The 17,460-nt window shown below is 49.2% G+C and overlaps 1 long non-coding RNA gene across 2 annotated transcripts; it reads right to left on the bottom strand.

The window, feature by feature from the left end:
• Nucleotides 1-292: 292 nt before the first annotated feature.
• Nucleotides 293-17,251, bottom strand: LOC127487772 (uncharacterized). 2 transcript variants are annotated; one of them, XR_011382932.1, is made up of 4 exons: nt 16,607-17,251; nt 13,737-13,791; nt 13,392-13,513; nt 293-9,441 (listed from the first exon to the last, which is right to left on the bottom strand). It is a non-coding gene; the product is annotated as an uncharacterized lncRNA (long non-coding RNA). The 2 variants fall into 2 exon arrangements; XR_011382933.1 differs by lacking the exon at nt 13,737-13,791 and having other exon boundaries at nt 16,607-17,245.
• Nucleotides 17,252-17,460: the final 209 nt, after the last annotated feature.

The raw sequence follows: 17,460 nt of genomic DNA, 5'->3' as shown, positions 1-17,460 counted from the left end.
TTCTAGTCCCGGTCAGGGCGCCGGATTCTGTCCCGGTTGCCCCTCTTCCAGGCCAGCCCTCTGTTGTGGCCAGGGAGTGCAGTGGAGGATGGCCCAGGTGCTTGGGCCCTGCACCGCATGGGAGACCAGGAAAAGCACCTGGCTCCTGGCTCTTGCCATCGGATCAGCGCGGTGCACCGGCCGCAGCGCGCCGGCCGCGCCGGCCATTGGAGGGTGAACCAACGGCAAAGGAAGACCTTTCTCTCTGTCTCTCTCTCTCACTGTCCACTCTGCCTGTCAAAAAAATAAATAAATAAATAAATAAAAAGATAAATAGTAATTTCTCCAAATCTAAAACATTTGTGATTCAAGAAACACATTATCAAAGTGAAAAAAGAACACAAAAATTCAAAATACTGCAAAATCATGTAACTGATAAGAATGTCTGTCCAGAAAATATAAAGAATACTTACAACTAAATAATACAAAAATGAACTTCTCAAACAACCATAAGTAAAATATTTGAATATGCATTTCTTCTAAGATAAACACAGTAAAAGTTGCTCAACATCATCTGGCCACAGGGAAAAGCAAATGGAAGCCACAGTGTGACACCAATTCCCCCCTACCTGAGTGGCAGGAGTCAAAACAATGGGGAGAAACAAGAGTTGTAAAGGATATGGACAAACAGACCTCACCCATTGATGGTGAGAGTGTGAAATGGTGCAGCCACTGTAATGATCAAGCGGTTATCCAAATGGTGAAATGCAGAGTTACTCTAGGACTCAGCGACTCCATTCCTAGCTCATACTCAAGATAACTGAAAATGCTTGTCCCTATAAAAAAGTGCCTAGGTAGACATAGGTTGTTATCTGTTAATAATAACCTAGAATGCAAATGGGTTAAATTTCCCACTTAATGGATACAGACTGGCTGAATGGATAAAGACCAAGATTCAAGAAACTGCCTCTAAGAAACTCACTTCAGACACACATTATATAATGATAAAAGAGTCTGTTCAGAAAGAGGATATAAAAAATTTAAATACATATGTGCATCTGAAAACTAGACCACCAAAGCATGTAATGCAAACAATATTAGTTCTAAAGGGAGGTGGAGACCCTGCAACAACAGGAGCTGGGGACTACAACATCCCACTTGTCAATGGACAGAGCTTCTCCTCAGCACATGGGCCATTCTCTAGAACAAAACCTACATTAACCCACAAAACAAGCCTCAACTAATTTTTAAAAACAAAAATCATATTTTCTCAGGTCATAATGGAATAAAATAATAGTAATCAACCAGAAGAACTGTAGATATTAGTCAAATGCATGGAAATCAAACACCATGCCCCTGTCCAATTAATGGATCCCTTCTACCACTCTCATCAACACACAACTGGGAGTGCTACCCAGCACAATTAAGCAAGGGAAACAAATAACAGCATTCAATTTGGAATCAACAAAGTCAAATTGTCCTTACTTGCAGTCTATATGATATTATATATAGAAAAACTAAAAACTTCACCAAAAGAAGTAGAAGAGTTAATAAAATGCAGGATACAAGATCAGCTTACAAAAATCAATAGCATTTCAATACCCTAGTAACAAATCAGATGGAAAGAAATCAAGAAGGCAACCCAATGGTGGAACAAGGAGTTGAAAGAAACTGAAGAGATGACTAAAACGTGTCATCCCATGCTCATGCATTTGAAGAACTAGATTTTTAAATGTGCAACTATCTTAGATATAATGCAATGCCTTTCACAAAAGCAATGCCATTCTTACAGAATGAGAGAAAGTATTTATAAGTTGTTCACCTGATAAGATTAAGGAACTCAACCCAACAGCCCCCCCCCCAAATCTAATTAAAAATGAGCAAATGATCTGAGTAGATACATGTCAAAAGAAGATATACAAATAGTCAACAAGTACATGAAATAATGCTCAAACTAATCATCAGGGAATTGGATCTCAAAAACTCAATGAAAGATTCTCTCTCCCAGGTTTGAACAGCAAAAAAAGACAATGAACAAAGTCAAAGACATGGCGAAAGGGGAATTCTCATACTCTGTGGATGAGAATGTCAATCAGTGTAGCCCTTGTGAAAACAGTATGGTGCTTCCCCAAAAATCTAGAAATAGAACTGCCATATGGGTCAGCACCACGGCTCACTAGGCTAATCCTCTGCCTGTGGCGCCGGCACTCCAGGTTCTAATCCCAGTTAGGGTGCCGGTTCTGTCCCAGTTGCTCCTCTTCCAGTCCAGCTCTCTGCTGTGGCCTGGGAAGGCAGGGGAGGATTACTTAATATATGCTAAACTGATCTTCTGTATATAAGGAGAATTGAAAATGAATCTTGATGTAAATGGAAGGGGAGAAGGAGCGGGAAAGGGGAGGGTTGCAGGTGGGAGGGAAGTTATGGGGGGGGGAGCCATTGTAATCCATAAGCTGTATTTTGGAAATTTATATTCATTAAATAAAAGTTAAAAAAAAGAGCTGCCATATGATCCAGCAACCCCTTTGTGCATATACATCCAAAGGAAAGGAAACCAAATGTTGATGACATACCTGCATGCCACATTTACTGCTGCACTATTCATGAAAGCCAGGGTATGGAGTCAACCTAGATATTCTACTGGTAGATGAATGGATAAAGAACACATGGTTACATATGCATATGGGATAATACTCATCATAAAAAAGAATGCAGCCATGTCATTTGAAGCAACATGGATGAGCCTGGAAGATACTGTGTGTTTGTGTGGTTATTTTTTTGGGGGGTGCATTTCACTTATTTGAGAGGTTGAGTTACCGAGAGAGGGGAAGACAGAGAGAAAGGTCTTTCATCTGCTGGTTCACTCCCCAAATGGGTACAAAGGTCAGAGCTGAGCCAATTCAAAGCCAGGAAACAGAAGCCTCTTTCTTGTCCCACACGTGGGTGCAGGAGTCCAAACACTTGGGCCATCCTCTACTGCTTTTGCAGTCCACAAGCAGAGAGCTGGATTGGAAGAGGAGCATCCAGGACACAAACCTGCACCCATTTGGGATGCCAGCACTGCATGGGAAGGGTTAGCCTACTAGGTCACAGTGTCCGCCCCCTGGAGGACATCATGTTAAACAAGTCAAGCACAGAAGTAAAATTACTGATGTTCCAATTTACATGTGAAATCATAAAAACGTGACCTCAAAGAAGTTGGCAACTAGAACAGAGTTTATGGAGGCTGGAAAGGGGAGGAGGGAATGGAGGGAGGATAGCGGATGGGTACAGAGTACAGTTCACTGTAAGGAGCAACTTCAAATGTTCTGCCACACAGTGAGGTAAACAATGAAAAGTTAATTAATTGTGTGCCTCACAATAGCTAGTAGAGGGGATTCTGTATGTTCCCAACACAAGTGAGGAGTATGTTTGAGGTGATGGATATCCTAGTTAATCTGATCATTATATACTGTGTATTTACATTAAAGTACCACACTATACCCCATGTGTCAATTATGAATAAACATAGACATATTTTCTTTTTCAAGAACATGTCTAGAATGTTTCTAACTGAATCATTCATAATAACCAGCAAGTAGAAGCCATCAAATGGCCATCAACTGATATACAAATAAAAATATGGTCTCTCCTCACAATGGACCACTCTCCACCCCACAGAAAGTCATACTGTTCTGATACTCACCATCCAACTTGGTAGCCCTGAGGACACATGGCTCTGGGAAGGTGGTCAGAGGCAAAGGCCTCATATAGTGTGACACCACCTACATGCATAGGGACATTAGTGAAAGTGAGCAGACACATGTCTCCAGGGTCTGGGGCGGGACTCAAGTGTGCAGGCACCATGCCAGCTGGCCATTCTAGGGCCAGGAGGATGCTGAAGTCAAGGTCCTCTTGGAGACTGAAAGGGGATCTCACAGCACAGAGCCTGGCTGAGGGACGCAGCAGTATCTCCACCATCCTGGGCAGTTAACATGAGGTCTGGATTCTGATAGTCTCTGACTTACAGCATAGAGGCCAAATCCTGCTCAGGGACACTAGGCCTCTTAACTGCTTAGCCTTTGTGCCTCTGGAGTCACAACTGCAAGACAGTGGTTAACTAGAGAACCTAACCCTATATCGCTGTTGGGAAGAACACATTTATTAAATGAAAAGCACCTGGAAGAAAACCGCTGCTCCTCTTCCAATCCATCTTTCTGCTGTGGCCTGGGAAAGCAGTAGAAGGTGGCCCAAGTGCTTGGGCCCCTGCACACATGTGGGAGACCTGGAGGAAGCTCCTGGCTCTGGCTTTGGATCAGCACAGCTCTGGCCATTGTGGCCATCTGGGGAGTAAACCAGTGGATGGACAACATTTTTCTCTCTACCTCTCCTTCTCTCTCTGTGTAACTGTAACTTGAAAATAAATAAATAAATCTTTAAAAAAAAGGAATTCAAACCAGAAGAAAGACTGAAATGTAAAACCTGAGCCTTTGAAACAATTAGAAAACACAAGGGAACTGCTTCAGGACAGTGCAATGGGCAATGATTTCTTAGATCAGACCCCAAGAGCACAGGAAACAAAGCCAACTAGCAGGCAAATGGGATTTCATCAGATTAAAGAGCTTCTGTACAGCAAAGGAAATAATATATGCAAGCCATACATGCAACATAGCAGTTAGTAAAGTCAACATAAACACAGCTCACAGCAAAAACAAATCCAACAACAAGTAACTGACACTTAAAAACAGCCATAGTTAGAAATAGACATTTCTTAAAGGAAGACATATAAGTTGTTCTCTTCCATGGCACAGGAAGGGACTACAGATAATGTGAAGTACTCGACAAAAATGCTCATTACTAATCTCTAAGAGATGCAAATCAAAACCACAATGGGCTACCAAAGGGACGAAAGATAACAAGTGAGGATGCGTGTGGAGAGAAGGGAACACTTGGTACTCTGTGGGTGGGAATGTAGATCTAGTAAAACAGTAAGGAAATTGCTCAATAAACAGAAACTAGACCCACCATCCAGTCCAGCAACTTCACTACCTGGTGTACATCCAAGGGGAAGGATGTCAACCTGTGGATGAGAGATCTGTGCCCCCATGTTTACTGCAGTCCTGTTCCCAGTAGCTAAGGAATGCAATCAACCTACACATCCATCCACCAATGGATGCAAAAAGAAAAAATAGTGGTACTTGTACACAAAGGAATACTACTCGGCTATAAAAAGGCTGAAATCTTGTCATTTGTGATAACATGGGAGGATGTGGACGTCACTGAGTTAAGTGAAATAAACCAAGCACAGAAAGACAAACACCACATGACCTCACTCACATGTGGAATCTGGAAAGTGGTGATGCCCTGGAGGTTAAGAGAAAAACGTCAGTTGTCAGAGGCCGGGAAGCAGGGATGAGGGCAGTGGGCAGAGACGGACTAGTGTGAGTCACAGCTGATGGAGTAGGAGTCTCTGTGCTTCTGCTGCACAGGACAGGACAGCATGGCAGAGGACAAGGCTGATGCCCTGTGTATCTCCCTAGGAATGCAGACACAGCCCTGCAGTGTGGCGTTTGCTTTCCCACAGGAACAAGCCCAGTGAACTCAGGTGACAGAAGAGGAGGAGGTGGGGAGCAAGGGCTTTCCACCTTTCTGCTCACTTCCTGCAGGGTCAACCAACTAAGGGGAAAGTCCAGGGTGATCACACCATGGACACGCCCAGTCCTGACCCTGCAATTCCCCACAAGCTCAGGTTATGCTCAGGTCTGAAATCATGTGATTCTAAGCCTTAAAAACCAAGGACCTGGATAAGATGACCTGGGTGAAGTTCTGGGGAATTCTGGGAAGGGAGATCCTACCCCAGCTCCCTCTCCTCACAAGTGACACACAGTAATGGCAGCCACAGAGCTATGAGGGTACAGGAGCAGAGGCTCAGTTTTCAGGGTTTGAAAAGGACCACCTTCTGCAATCCTGATAACTCGAGGAGGGGACTACTGTGCCCATTTTGTAGGCAGGGAAATTGAGGCACGGGGCAGAGAACCAACATAAACCCAAGTAACCTCAGTGCAGCAGAGTCCAGATCTTCAACTTTGCCTCCTGGATGGCCCTGTCTCTCTGGCTCCTCATTGCTCTCCCAGTTTCCACTCCTGTTCCCCTGCCCCAGGGCTCTCCCCTAGTCACAGTGGACACTGGACCCAGATTGTTCTTGGTCCGGGACACCCTGAGCAGGGTTTGAGCAGCATCTCTGGGCCCACCTTTCCCAAGCCAGGAGCACCTCCCAGTTGTTCCAACCACAGTGTTCCTTAAGGAGACACAATCTGCACAGCAAGGAACCAGGGCCCCATGGTCAATCTCCACTCAGTGGACAAAGAAACTTCATTTTTTTGCCATCGATTTTCATTTGGCTTGAAAATCAGAGAGTTGGAACTCCCATCCAGTGGCAGGGACCCAAGTAGTCAAGCTACTGCCTGTTCCCCTCAGGAACATATCAGTGAGAAGCTGGATTGGAAATAGAAAACTGGCAGTCAAATCCAGCACTGTGATGGCAGATACAGGCATCCAAGCTGGCAATTTGACCCCCTGTGCCACAAACCCCTCCTGCAACAAAGCTTTTAAAAACAAATCCAGGAACCAGCGCTGTGGTATAGCAGGTAAAGCTGCCACCAGCAGTGCCAGCATGCCATATGGATACCAGTTCAAGTCCCAGCTTCTCCACTTCTGATCCAGCTCTTCGCTATGGCCTGTGAAAGCAAAAAATGGCCCAAGTCATTGGGCCCCTGCACCCATGTGGGAGACCTGGAAGAAGCTCCTGGATCCTGGCTTTGGATCGGCCCAGGTCCTGTGGCCATTTGGGGAGTGAACCAGCAGATGGAAGACACCCCCCACCATGCCTCTCTGTAACTCTGCTTTTTGAATAAATAAATATTTATTTAAAAAAGACCTAAGACACGTACTTAAAAATAAATAAAATCCAGGAGCCAATGTTGTGACATGACAGGTTGGGCCACCACTTGCCATCCATGCAAGCATCCCAAATGGGCACAAGTTCAAATCCCTAAGGCTCTACTTCTGATCCAGCTCATTGCTGATGTCTTGTGAAAGCAGTGGAAAGTACTTGGAGGTCTCTTCTCACTTCAGCCTGGCCCAGCTCCAGGTTCACTCCATTTGGGAGTGAACCAACAAATGGAAGATCTCTCTCTGTATCTCCTCTTCCTCTCTCTTAGAAAAAAAAAAATCTATTTGCTGAGACTTTCGGTGTCTCCCCTGGTTAAAACTCAAAACCTCTCCCTCTGAATAAGGCCTGGAGCTCTTGACTGCCCCAAGGCTGCTTGGCACCTGTTTCCCTCTGCTAGCAATGTTACTCTAAGGGGGCTCCCAAGGGCACGTGCTACTCCCCAGCTGCAGGCCCTTACTCTCCCCTGCCTCGGCTCAGCTCCAACTCTCTATCATTAAGTCCCCTGGAACTCCCGTCACAGTCTGCCATGTGCATTTTTTTTTTAATTATTTGACAGGTAGACAGAGAGAGAAAGGCCTTCCTTCTGTTGGTTCACCCCCCCAAATGGCTGATATGGCTGGTGCTGTGCCAATCCGAAGCCAGGAGCCACGTGCCTCTTCCTGGTCTCCCATACATGTACAGGGGCCCAAGCACTTGGACCATCCTCCACTGCCCTCCCGGGCCACAGCAGAGAGCTGGACTGGAAAAGGAGCAACCAGAACTAGAACCCGGTGCTCATATGGGATGCTGGCACCACAGGTGGAAGAATAACCAACTGAACCACAGTGCTGGCCCCCTGCCATGTGCATTTAAGGAGGGGTAGGAACAAGAGCTGCTGTGCCCGTGTCTGGTGGTAACAGCCTGGCTTTAGAACTAACCATCTCGGGTTAGAGCCCTGGCCCTTCCACTCGTTGGGCAGGTGCCATGGAGCAAGCACCCCCTGCCCCGCTCTGAGCCTCCCTTTCCTCACTTATCAGATGGGCTCGCTCCACACCCTTCAGGATGCAGAGAATGGAAAGGCTACAAAGTACTTGATGCAGCTCCCAGGGAGTTCAGTTACTGCAGCAGCCTCTTTGATCTTGTTTGTTTTTCCTAAAATGGGCCAAAAAAGGGGGTGGGGGCAGGGGGCCCAGCTGGGTGGCATCAGAATCTTCACAAACAGAGAGCTGGGAAATCTAGGTGCCCCGCAGAGTCGGGAACAGGTGATGCTTGCTCATCTCACTCCACCCTGTATGGCACCTGTGGCGCGACTCTCCATCCTGAAGGTGCCTGCAGTGGTGCCTGCCCTGCACAGCTGGTTCTATGACACAGATGTATCATCTCGCCATATCTGCAGGTCAGGAGCCGGCATGCTGCAGGCTCAAGGTCTCTCCTGAGGTTACACGGGGCCATCTGGGATGCTGTGGCCTCAGTTCCTTGTTGCTGTAGGGCTGTATCCCCGTTTTCTGCCTGGGCTGTTTGGTTTGCTCAGATGCTTATTTGGGCTGAGCTGATGCATGGTCAGGTTCTCAGTCAGGTCCAGGAGGACTGTCTGGTCTTCTCAGGCCCTGGCTGACTTGCTCAGTGTTACACACATCTTCTCCCTTTACACTGACACAGTGGCTATTCAGGGCCCTCCACCACAGCTGCAGAGTCTGTCCCACGATGGGGAACCACAGAAGAATAACACCGTGGGGTGAGACCCAGGACCAAGTGGCACCTGTGAGGCATGGGCAGGTGTCCTGGGAGAGGGGGCTGGGCAGTGAGAGCCAGAAGGAGGGCAGGGCAGGCTGTCCAGGGAGCAGAAGCAGGGAGCCCCCAGGCAGGCAGGCAGTGTAGACAGGGAGCAGGAAGCCTGGATGGAGATGTTGTCCAGGATGCAAGATAGCTCAGCCCCTCTCAGGCTGTCACCAGGAACATCCAAAGCTGTGTCCTCCAGTCAGGGAGCCACAACATGAGACAGAAAGGCTCAGAGGGCAGGGAAATGAGGCTGAAGCATAAGTGAGAGTGGCAATCGATCCGCAGGGCCCAGAGCCTGCCCAGGAGTGTCCATGATGCTCAGCAGGCCTGTGCTAGGCATGTAAATGGCCCCCGATGTCAGTATCCCAGCACCTGTGGGCCTGCCTGGTATAACATCTGTTGGCTTCCTTTAACTGAGTAGAGTCCACAAAACATGGAATTTTAGAGCACATAACTCAGCTACATTAAGAAGATTCCCATGGTGGACAACCCTCATCATCCTGTCTCGAGTCAGGGTCCCAGCCTGCCTTCCTCAGCCTGTGCATTACTCAGCCTGCTGTTCACTCCCCCTGATCCCGATGAGCCATACAAGCTGAGGGAGGACACAGCAGCTGGGCCTGGGCATCACAGCACTCATCTGCCCGCAGGACGGCATGGAGGCCACCCACAACCCTACGTGCCTCTCAGGATGTCCAGCATACTCAGGTGCCGCTGGAATGGAGACGCTGCCTTTCAGTTTAGCTTGCCTTCTTTTTTTTCTCAATAAAACTGCAAACCTCCAAAAAATAAGATAAAATACAGTCAAAGAAATGTCTACTTATTTTCACCTACTTGAAAGGTAGAGAGAGACACACAGAGAGAAGTCTCCCATTAAGTGAGGCACTTCCCAAATGCCCACAACCACCAAGACAGAACCAGGCAGAAGCCAGGAGCCAGAAACTCCATCTGCATCTCTCATGTGGGTGTCAGAGGCCCAGGGATTCAGGTCACCGTCTGCTGTCTCTCAGTGCATTCGAGGGGAGTTGGATCAGAAGCAGGGTAGCCAGGTCTTCATCCAGCACTCTGGCAAGAAATGGGGGTGCCCCAAAGGGAGGCTTAACCCTCTGTACCTTGACAGCATCCAATTTACTTCGTATGCTGACCCAGAATACAAAACTATTAGGTGTACTGGTGAAATGAGCTTCCACTTTTCTTTTTTCCTATCAGTATTTTTTTTAAAAAAATATATTTTTTGAAAGAGTTACAGAAAGGCAGAAGCCAAGAGAGAGAGAGAGGTCTTCCCACTGGTAAACTTCCCAAATGCCCTCAAAATCCAGAACTGAGCCAATCCAAAGCTGAGATTCTTCCAGGTTTCCCACATGGGTGCAGTTTCCCAAGAACTTGTGCCATCCTCTGCTACTTGTCCCAGCAACATTAGCAGGGAGCTGGATTGGAAATGGAGTACCTATATGGAATCCAGGCACTGCAGGCTGGGGCTTTAACCCTCTGTGCCACAGTGCCAGCCCCTTCTATGGATAATGTTAACCACATAATTTTTTTTTTTTTTGACAGGCAGAGTGGACAGTGAGAGAGACAGAGAGAAAGGTCTTCCTTTACCACTGGTTCACCTTCCAATGGCCGTCGCGGCTGGCACGCTGCGGCCGGCGCACCACGCTGATCCAAAGCCAGGAGCCAGGTGCTTCTCCTGGTCTCCCATGGGGTGCAGGGCCCAAGCACTTGGGCCATCCTCCACTGCACTCCTGGGCCACAGCAGAGAGCTGGCCTGGAAGAGGGGCAACCAGGACAGAATCCAGTGCCCCGACCAGGACTAGAACCTGGTATGCCAGTGCCACAGGTGGAGGATTAGCCTATTGAGCCACAGTGCCGGCCACCACATGAGTTTTAAAAGATATATTTTAAAAGTAAATTGTACACAAATACACAAACCTTAACTTGGGCAGCTCCAATTCTATTTATATAAAAATACATGTCCCCTTTAAAAATGGTTTTCCCATTACAGAGATGAAAACTCACTTCATTTTTATATTATATAAAAGCAGTTAAAGAATACTGCTGAGGATCAGTTGTTTCTTTTTCCCCAAAACATTCTAAAGATGTCCATGGGACAAAGGAAGATTCACTCCATGCCTGACTAAACCCTTTGTTCACTTCACTCCTTCACAGGTATGAGATCACCCTGGATAATCTTTCCAGAGAATCCCAAAGTCAATCCAGCCTCCCGTGCTGGCAGAATAGCCACGGAAAGCACACTGGGGAAACTCAACCAAGACCAGTGCTCAGGTGACTAAGGCAGTTGTCTTGGACAACAAAGACTTCCTTCCAGGGTCCAGAAAAAGCAGGAGGCTGGGAGATGAAGAAGTTCTAGAGATGGTACCAGTGTTGTGATGTAGAAGGTAAAGCCACAGCCTGTAAACCCTCACATCCCATGTGGGCACCAGTTCCTGTCCTGATTGCTCCAATTCCAATCCAGCTCCCTGCAAATGGTCTGGGAAAAGCAGAGGAAGATGGACCAAGTACCTGGGCCCCTGCAACCCACAGGGTACTGGGCAGAAGCTCCTGGCTTCAGCCTGGCCCAGGGCCATTGCGACCATCTGTGGAATGACCAACCGATAGAAGATATCTCTGTCTCTCCCTCTTTCTGTAACTGTGACTTTCAAAAAAAAATAATCTTTTTTTTAGAGAATTAGAATTCTAGAGATGCAGAGAAGCCTCAGAGGGCAGATCTCCCGTGCAGTGTTCTCAGCACAACAAAAGGAAATGGAAGAATCACAGAGCGCAAGGGGCAGCGCAGCCATTTTCTTGTCAGCCCCTTATGGAGAACCCTATGGGAGGAAGCCGGGCATTGCTAACACAATGTACACCCGGCACTCACCCCTTGCCCCTCCTACATGCCCAGCCCTGCCTCCTCTTCCAGCTCCCTCCATGGCCTAGCTCCTCCAAGTGCACCTGTACTTTGTTTAATGTCAACACCCATCCTTTCCTAAGTAATGCAGCAGGTGAAGAGCGTCAAAAAACTGGGGTCTGCTCCTCCAATCATTCTCTCCACAAACCCTGCATATTCAGATCATTCCTGTGTCTCCACGCCCAGGCCACAGATGCCAAATGGTCCATAGAACAACAGTGAGAGACCCTCGTCTCAGAAGCCCTGAGTGTCCACACATGAGACGCAGCTCCAGCTCCCCTGGGGGCTTGCTCTCTACAGGAACTGAGTCTGGTGACACAGAGCCCACAAGTTATTAGGTGGTGGCCCCCAAATCTGCTGTGGGCTGGAGCCAGGGACCGCAGTGGAGGCTGGGGAGTGACTATCCTGGTGAGACAGGAAAGATTCTGAGGTATGAAGGGGGAAGATTCTGAGCCAAGGCTTCCAAGTGAAGCCCTGCTCCCCACTCACACACACCTGACCAGTGTCCTACTGCCCTCACTGCCATCTGACTCCTGCTAGGGCTCCCAGTATGCTGGGTGGACCCCTTCAGCCCAGCTCCCAAGGCCACCACTGTCTGGCCCTGTGTTCCTACCCAGCCTGACTACTTCCCCAATGGGTACTCCCACCCTTCAATAGAGACCCCCCCTCTTTCTCTCCCCAACACCAGGCTTGCTGTCCCCAGAGGCCCTGCTACCTCCTTCTGCCTCACTTGTCCATTCAGGCAAAACATCCACAGCGAAAACCAGCACAGCCCTTTGGACGGCCTGGACCTGAGCCAAGCACTGCACATGGAAACTCCTGTATGGCCTACAGCGGCTCTTCGGGGGCACCTTGTGAGACTCCTCACTACAACATTTAGGAAACATGCAGAGTGATGAAGTGACTTCCTTGAAGCCTTACAGCCAGAAGAGACAGAACAGAGATTAAAATCCTGTCAATGAAGCGCTTTTGTCTGCAAGTTTGGTCTCAATACAAATCAGACATTCACAGCCACTGGCCAGAATTTGGCACCTTTGATCAAAACATCCTTACAGACCTATACAACTTCCTCAAATGAAATGGCAAGTGGTCTGAGATTCCCTACTTGTGAGAATTCTTCACAACCAACAGTCTTTGTGTAAGGACTGTTCCTCCTATGACATCCTTCTCTGTTCCCCCTTTCCCTCCCAAACCCACCTTAGAATCTAGAGCTGAAGCCTCATCATTCGATCCAGATGTTTTCAATTCAGCTAATAAGCCCCTCCGTATTGACCCCCACCCTTTGCTCTGCTCAAACCACTCAATTCCCCATAATAACTCAGCCAGGCCTTGACCTCCCAGCCCCTCTTGGATACTCTCTCAAAAACTCTCTCAGCCAGTGCCACAGCTCAATTGGTAAATCCTCTGCCTGTGGCACTGCCATCCCATATGGGTGCCAGGTTCTAGTCCTGGTTGCTCCTCTTCTAGTCCAGCTCTCTGCTGTGGCCCGGAGGGGAGTGGAGGATGGCCCAAGTGCTGGGGCCCCTGCACTCGCATGGGAGACCAGGAGGAGGTTCCTGGCTCCTGGCGCCTATAGGTCTACAACATAACAAAACCAGGTTCCTCCCCAGTTATTAAGTTCAATGCTTGTAAGGCTGCAAACAAAGGACAAATACAATGCAGGGGAATAGGCTTGGAATGGCCTTATACCCAGAAATACAAACACACGCTTTCCAAGAAGGCAATCTAGCCAGAGATAGACAGAAGTGGGGCTGCCCAACCCAAGACTCTCCCCCTCCTCCCCAGTACTATTGCCCTTCATGGATATGCATGGATGACACTTACCCTCTAATGTTCTTGTAGGCTGAGGTCAGGATTTAAAACTAAAAACAGTGGTCCCTGCTTCACCTCCTTGCATTCCTAGGCAGCACACTCAGTAATGTACACCATTACCAGTCTCAAAGATCCTAAGTAGGTTCGAGGACAGAGGGTCAGTATTCATATTGATGTCAAAAGATCTTGGGGCTTAATTCACGTAATAAAAATAAAAATCCTTGTAGAAAAACTACAACCCCTGCAGGCAAGTCAGGACTCTGCCCAAATTCAATCCCTGGCCAAAGAGGATAAGCCCAAGCAAACTTCATCATTATTTTACCCCCAACTCCCTGCTGTACAACTAGCAAGTCTTACCCACACCATCCTCCAATCCTCGGGATATTCCTTGGGCCAGGATTGCCAGCTCCGCCTGCCAATTAGAGAATGGGGCATCTCTGCACTGTGCCCCATTGCCACACCACTTAACATGGTACAGACATTGATTCTGTACCCTGTAACTATACTGCATTCCATGATATACAGTCCACCACCTGTATCACTTTCAGTACTCCCTAAGCAGCCTTACCCTGGGACTGTAATAACACCATCACTATCAACCAAACCAGAAAAGCCAGAAAAGCTCCCCCCAGCACCCATTTCATGTACCACAATAGTTTTCTAAAAACCATCACCCCTGCCCATCCTCCCTGTGCCCGGTAATACTCATCCCCAATTTTTATCTATACCCAGGAAACAGCATTTATGGTGTATAATTACCAAAAGTCCTCACAGGAATGAGTGACTGCTATATAACAAGCCAACCTGCAGGAACATCACAAGACTGCTCTTCTTCTCAATCTGGATATACAGCCTTGTATCAGCAGGAAGTGGCCAATAGGATACCAGCACCCATCTCTCTATCTATCCTTAGAGTCAGAATTCTGGACCTTGAGCAACATCATGGGCAGAAGTGATGCTATCTTAGAGCCACACCACTATCTCAAGAGTTCAGCCATTAGACCTAACCCTCAGGAAGTTTGAAAAAGCCAGGGCAAACTATCTCAGTGCTGCGTAATCCCTGTCTACCCTGAACTGAAAGTAGCCCAGGCTAGATAAGCCCCTAGTCTGTACCAGAACGTGCTCCTAACCCTTGCTAGTAGAGGGCCCTTCTCAGGTCTGTCTCTGAATAAACCGGTTCTAGCTACTGAGTTTGTAGTCTGCAGTCTGTCTTCCCTTGTCTTGTGCATATAGTCTAAAACCAACCATCAGGGAAATGGGAAAACTAGAAAACACCAGCATTCAATCTGCAGTCACTAGAAACCATTAGATAGATTCCATGGCACAGGAACATTCCATGTGTTTAGTTTTTCATTCACCCACTGATCCATTCCCCACACACCCACAACAGCCACAGATGGAAGCCAAGAACCAGGAACTCACCCAATATCTCCCTGACAGGTGGTAGTACCCAAGCATTTGAGCCTTAACCCATCAGGATCTGTATTAGCAAGAAGGTGACAGGCACAAAACCCAGGCACTCTGATACTCTGAAGTCCCAACCACGAAACACAATGCTCACACCCCCACTTTTATCTCAAATAAAAGAACATTCACCTGGACTGATAGCAAAATGTCCTGCCAACAACACCTCAGCTGGCGAACATCTGGGCCAAGACTTCAACTCAGATGGTACTGAAACCACAAGTTGTAACCAGGAACCTATAGGAGGAGTACCCCCTCTTTTTGCACAGGCCTTGGAGAAGCTAATAACTAATTCATACTTACCAGATGAAAAAGAGAAAGATGTCTACTGCTAGCAACCCAAAATTTGGGGATTCTCCACCAAGTCAACCATGACCTCAGCCATAAGACCAAACTGGCCACCCGTAGAAACAAAAGCTTGCATAGGCTGAGCCCTGTTGGCAACCAGTTCTCTGCCTTTCATGAGCTATTCAACCACAGCCCTGACACCAGAGGAAAAATATGCTTCCCACTCCCCCCTCTTCCCATGGCTTATAAAAGGAAAGTGAACCCCTAAAGAGAAAGTAGGGCAATGCCAGGGCTGAGAAAAGATCAGCAAGGGGACTCTAAAGTCAAGTATACTTGCTGTGGCACACTGTCCCCTAAACTGCTCCAGGCTACTTAGAAAAGGAACCAAGGGTTCATTTTTTTTTTTTTTTTTTAGGATACCAAACTGAGGAGGCCATCCCTTGGTAACATAATGGGGAGGTAGAGGGCTCGATCTAAGATGCTTGGGAAGAGGTAGCTACGGTCAAGACACACACCCTTGAGGGTCAGCCAGGGCCTCAACCAAGCCCACTGTCAACACCACGTCCTCCCTGGGCAGTCAGGAGCCACCAAGAGAATGAAATGGCCTGACTGCAGATTAGGGCAGTCAGCTCACCCTGTCAGTGCTCATCACTGACTTCACTGTCTCCCACATCTACAGGGAAATACACTTCACTGTGTCTCTTTATTCAATCAGGCCCAGCACTCAATATCAAGTCTACCATTGCTTTAAGAAAAACAAAGAGCCAACTGTAGTCCCCTCCCCTCATCCCCACCCTCCCAGGGAGAAGCTCTGGAGCAGATGGGCCTCCGAGGGGCTAATTCAGCCCCTTCCCAAGCACAGCCAATTGCCCAGAGAGGAGGGGCGTGGAGGCCTTCCAACCCGGCCCCATCACCCCCGCTCTGCAGTGGGGGGAGGCAGATGCCCACCAGGTGCAGGCCTCTTTCTGCTCCCACCCAGAGCACCTCCATCCCCATCCCCGGGCCTTTACCGAGGTTTTCCCCTCTGTAAAATGGAAGCTCTGATGGAGACCACGCAATGGCCTCCTTTTCACTCTGAACGTCTAAGGCTATTTTGCTTGCAAGTCACCCGCGTCTCCAGCAACAGCAGTTCTTCCCTTAAAAGAAAACGCCCACCCAATCCCGCCTGCTGCTGAGAGGTGCTAGAGATTTTCTGGAATCCAGGCTGCAGCCCCTGCCCCACCCTCTCCCGGGCGTCATTCTAGACCCAGCCCCTTCCTCAGCCAGCCAGCCTGGCGTTTGTTCCTCCCTGCACACCTGGCCACAGAAGAGACAGCGCCTCGGGTCTGCACCTGAGAACCCCACCCCTCCCAGCCCACTGGGGTCCGCACCTGCCCGCAGAGAGGAAGGCCCCGCGATCCCCGGAGGGAAGGGGCAGCCTGCTGGGTCCCACCACAACTGTGCAGGAAGAGCCCAGCAGATCGGCCAGCACTTACCCGTGGTCCAGGGGGCAGCGCGGGCCGGGGACAGGTGCCAGGTGTGGGCACTGCAGACTCAAAGGTGCTATGGCGGCTTCCGGGGTCTGGATGCCAGCAGAGGCTCGAGTGCCCGGGAGTCACGCGAGCGCAACCCGCACTCCCCGCGCACCTAACGGAAAGGTCCCGCGCCCAGCGCCCGCCACCAGCTTCCGACCTCGAGGGGGCGTCTGCTGCTGCCGTTCGCTGAGCCCGCTCGCCCCGGACCCTTAGGCGGACCCCGCGGGCAGCCGCGGCTCCCGGAGTCCAGAGCTCGCGTCCTCTGTCCCCCAAGCCGGTTGGGGCGCAAGAGCCCCATCTACCGCGGTGCTGAAGGCGAAGCCATGCGAGCAGCAGCCGCGGGATTCGGCCCTGGAAGCCACTTAGATCCTGAACGCCGGCCCACAACGTGGGCGCTGTGCGGGGAGGGGTGCGAGGAGTGCCACAGCTGGGGGCAGTGCATGTGGGCTGCAAATGCCGACTTTTCTGTTGGAAACTTAAAATAATAGAATACTTAGGGGGAAAGCTCCAGACGCTGCCAAAGAAGCCTGAATGAGGAAAATGTTTCCAAAATGGCGTCTTCGGGGAGGAAAGGACCCCATAGGCCCTTCAGCCTCCTCTCTCCGTTTTCCCAGCATCCCCCGCGGCTGTGGACTATTCGGGCCTCGCTGGGTCCGCTGGGAAGGCTGCACGTCCGGGTGTCCGCAGTCAGGGTCCTGTGGCTTCAGGCGTCCCCACATAACCTAGTGACGAAGTAGACCGTGGGAGGGAGGAGTTCCCCAAAGAAACTGCCTCCATCGTCTGCCTGGGCTTCTGTAGCAGGGGGAAGAGCATGA

This window comes from Oryctolagus cuniculus, chromosome 16, assembly GCF_964237555.1.
Source record: "Oryctolagus cuniculus chromosome 16, mOryCun1.1, whole genome shotgun sequence".
Classification (NCBI taxonomy): domain Eukaryota; kingdom Metazoa; phylum Chordata; class Mammalia; order Lagomorpha; family Leporidae; genus Oryctolagus; species Oryctolagus cuniculus.
This window is presented reverse-complemented; position numbering and strand designations above follow the sequence as displayed.